The sequence below is a fragment of the Gossypium arboreum genome, chromosome 13 (genome assembly GCF_025698485.1).
Source record: "Gossypium arboreum isolate Shixiya-1 chromosome 13, ASM2569848v2, whole genome shotgun sequence".
Lineage (NCBI taxonomy): Eukaryota > Viridiplantae > Streptophyta > Magnoliopsida > Malvales > Malvaceae > Gossypium > Gossypium arboreum.
Window position 1 is genome coordinate 19,399,012 of NC_069082.1, and position 4,241 is coordinate 19,403,252.

The following is a 4,241-nucleotide window of genomic DNA, read 5'->3' on the forward strand; positions in this document are numbered from 1 at the left end:
TTATATACGGAGGAGTTCAAGGAGGAGAACGACTTAGATACTCTCACTCGCCACATACATTTCTCTCCCTTGAAGTGCTGGCACACTTTGGCCCTTGGCGCAGCCTCCTACAATCCTAGCCACTCTAAGGCATCAGTTCTCCCACCATCCCTGAGGTACTTACACGCTATTTTAGCTCACATGATTACAGGGAGGTGCGAGAGCAGATTTACACCATTGTAAAACGTTTGAACTTGCAGCCATAGAGGTAACCCATGGTGAGGGCACCTTCGCAATAGATCCTTGTATCTCTCCCATGCATCGTAAAGTGTTTCAAAGTCCATTTGCACAAAAGAGGAGATATCATTACATAACTTAGCCGTTTTAGCCGGCGGAAAATATTTTAGTAGAAATTTTTGGTCATTTGTTCCCAAGTAGTGATGGACCCTCGTGGTAATGAGTTCAACCACTGTTTAGCTTTGTTTCTCAGTGAAAAATGGAATAACAGAAGGTGAATGGCATCATAAAAAATGCCATTAATTTTGAAAGTGTCGCAAAACTCCAGAAAATTCACCAAGTGAATGTTGGGTCCTCATCCCGCAAACCATCAAACTGAACAAACTGCTGTATCATCTGAATTGTGTTAGGTTTCAGTTTGAAATTATTCGCAGCAATAGCAGGTCTAACTATACTTGACTGAGTTCCTGTTAAAGAAGGTTTAGCATAGTCATACATAGTAATTGGAGCAGGATTTTGATTAGCCGCAATTGCAGGAGGTAGCTGATTGCCTTGGTTTTTAGCCATCTCTTCGGTTGGGGGTTGAGTATCATCTTCTTGCTCGTTCTCTGTGTATCTTAAGCTTCACCTTATTTCTCTTTGGTTTCTACAAACTGTGCGATCGATTTCTTCGTCAAAAAGTAATGGTCCTGACGGCTTTCTTCTAGTTATAAACTATAAAAACCTGTCAAGAGAAATAAAAAGTAAATTAATTAGTAATAAGAATAATAAAATTAAATTAAATTAAATTGCAAGAAAAATAAATGGCTAAAGTAATAAAAACTGAGTGTTCCTAATATTTTAGTTCCCCGGCAACGGCGCCAAAAACTTGATCGTGAGGTTTCATGATAGGTTTTAAATATTTATAATTACTCATTCTTGAACTAACTATTATCGCAATGTAAGCAAGTGTACCTATTGAACAGTAGTATAGTTTTAGTAAGACTGGATTATCGAACCCAAAGGAACTAAAAGTACTAGTAATGACTGTCTTTTTATTATCTAGCCTAAGAATAAAGAGGTTTTGTTTTAATTAACTAATTATCTAAACTAAAAACTTACAGAGAAAAGAATTGGGGAATTGCTTTTGGGAAAAATCGATTGACTTAAGACAATACCTAAGGACAAATCCACCTAGACTTTACTTGTTATTCTGGCTCCGAATTGGACGATTTATTCATTCAACTTGTTCCGTAGAGAACCCGAAGTTATGTTATTATCCCTATCTAAGACTAATAACGTCTAATCCCTAGATTGAATAACCAATACTTTTCTCTAATTAACATTCTAGAGTTGCATTAACTCGATCTATGGATCCCCTTATTAGGTTTCACCCTAATCCAGCGAAATCTTGTCACCCTATTTCTAGACACGCAATCAACTCCGCTTAATTATGACAAAAGTACTCTTAGACAAGGTCTATTCCTCCTCTAAATAAGAGCATGTCTTAAATCAGTATCCTGGGATATCAAAACAAGAATTAAGAACACTTAATTAAGAACAAGTTAAATATTTATCATACGATTCAGAAAATAATAATAAGATTCGTCTTAGGTTTCATTCTCCTTAGGTATTTAGGGGTTTTAGTTCATAACTAAATAAGAAAACATCTCAGAAGAATAAAGAATAAAAAACATAAAGAAAACCCAAAACTCCTGAAGGGAAATTGAGGAGAGATCTTCAGTCTTGATGATGAATCCAGCTTCTGAGATGAATCAATCAGCTTCCTTGGAGTAATTCCTTACCCCCTATTCTCCGTCTCCATTTTCTCCTCTTCTAGGGTGTATTTATAGGCTTTGGAATGCCTATGAGCCTTCAAAAGTGGCCTTTTCTGAATTGGATTCAACTTGGGCTCGGTAGGGACATGCCCGTGTGACACGTCCATGTGCGATTACTTCAGGCCATGTTCGAGCCTGCCAATTTGACACGACCGTGTGGTCTGCTCGTGTGAGGAGGTCCAGGCTATGTTGATTTCGTACCTTGGCTCATTTTCTCCGTTTTTGGCCTGTTTCTCGTTCCTTTCACTCTCCTATGATCTCCTAAGTATAAAACATGAAATTAAAGCATTAGGAGCATCGAATTCACCAATTCTAATAAGAAATCATCCATAAAATGCAGTAAACATGGGGTAAAAATATGTATAATTTACTGTTTATCAGTACCAAATGGCTTGTAATGTGGATGTCACCGGTCGAAGATAAAGAAACATCATTGGAATTGACCAAAAGGGTTGGTTCATATACAGCAACAGAGGAACAAATGTCAAATTAAAGTGTCGAGAACCAGCTGGAAGTACTTCTATGGTGGCGATACGGATCGTTCTAGTTTTTAAAGAACTTATATTTCATGCTTTAAATTTTGTTAGTTTTTATTTTATTATTCGTTTATTTTAATAGTAATAATTTTAGTTGTGTTTAATTTTTTTCATAGTAAGTGTAGATATCATGGAGTGACAGAACCAAAAAAAAAAAATCAAAGAAATCAGAAACTAGGCTCGATGTCGCGACATCCTAGACAAAATGCACCTTGTAACATTGAAGGCCGAAGTTCAACCGCATATTTATAGACGTTCTGTCATCCATTATTGACACTTCGTCTTTTTCTTCTTATTTTTATTTTCTTTATATTACATTTCATATTTCCTTTCGTAGATTCTTTTTTGTTACTCTCTGTCTGTTTGAAACACACAAACCCCGAGATTATCATAACAATAAGGATTCAACCTACTCAGGGAAGTTTTCTTGTTTGTACTTTAATTACTTTACACTAAGGGGAATGTATATCTAAAGTATGGGGGGAAGCACATAGGATTAATTTTTTATGTGTTTTCGCTTGTGTGTTTAGTTTGATTTAATTGATTTTTTATTTACCAAAAAAAATATTATTGTTTTTGTTACATGGTGCTTGGGTTATATTAATACTGTGAATAGCAGTTGAAGATAATAAAGCATTAATGGTTCTTGTCAAGCATGAATTTTTTTATTGATATAAGATAAACTGATTATTTTTAAGGGAAATTGATTGGGTTACCAAGTTAAATTGCATAATAGATTTGAAGTACCTAAGTAAGAATGTTTGATGATGCCATATGAGATATAAGTCTTATAAATAGTCACAGAGACATGAATGCTTGAATTGATTATTATTCATTTGGTTTAATTTGAAGCATGAAAGAAATTGTGTATTGTGGGATGCCTAGGGATAACCTAAGGCATTGTTTGAATAGCCAGTTCTCAAATTACTATACCTTAATTCTATGAACCCCTAGTCTCCTTATTTGAGCCTGATGACTCCTTTTTGATGAATCTACAAAAATTAGACTACACATAAATTGAAAACTTGAACTCTTTCCTATCTTTGTTCCTTTAATACATTACGAAATAGACGCTAAGCCAAAGATATTGAGCGTTTAGGTAGATACATTAGGTTAGTTTTAAAAAAAAAGAAGCGAAAAAGGAAGAAACAATGTGATACAGGGATTATAGGTTGGGCAAAAATATGCCAAAAAAGAAAAAAAATCTAGAAAAAGTGAAAAGTAAGAACGAGAAGAAAAAGTACAGAACAAAGAAAAAAGCATTGTGACTAAGAAAAAGAAGTAAAATGTTAGGTGAAAAAACAAAAAGTCACAAAGTAAGAGATAAATCAATCATCAGTGCACCAAAACTCATTAAGCTGACCATAGTTGGTAGTAGTAGATTGTATCCTCCTACATGGAGCAATAAGTTAGGTGAGAGAGGAAGACAAAAGGTGGTGAGCTTGAATAGGACATTAAGGGGGAAGAAAGGGAACAATGTCTTGTGCCTAACTATTCCTAGTGTTTGAACCGTTTTGAGCCATAGCTTTCTTTGAACTCACAACATCCTAGGCTTTTTGATTTATGTTAAGGGTGGTATTGTTAAATATTTGGTCATGGGAATTACTTCTAATTTGTTAGTAATGTAACTTTGTAAACTAATCCTAATTTACTTAAAAAGTTTTAAGGCATC

General features: G+C 34.8%; 1 non-coding gene across 1 annotated transcript; it reads left to right on the top strand.

Annotated features, from left to right (window-relative positions):
* The first annotated feature begins 249 nt into the window (after window positions 1-249).
* Window positions 250-356, top strand: LOC128287147 (small nucleolar RNA R71). The gene has a single exon (XR_008277843.1). It is a non-coding gene; the product is annotated as a small nucleolar RNA R71 (small nucleolar RNA).
* Window positions 357-4,241: the final 3,885 nt, after the last annotated feature.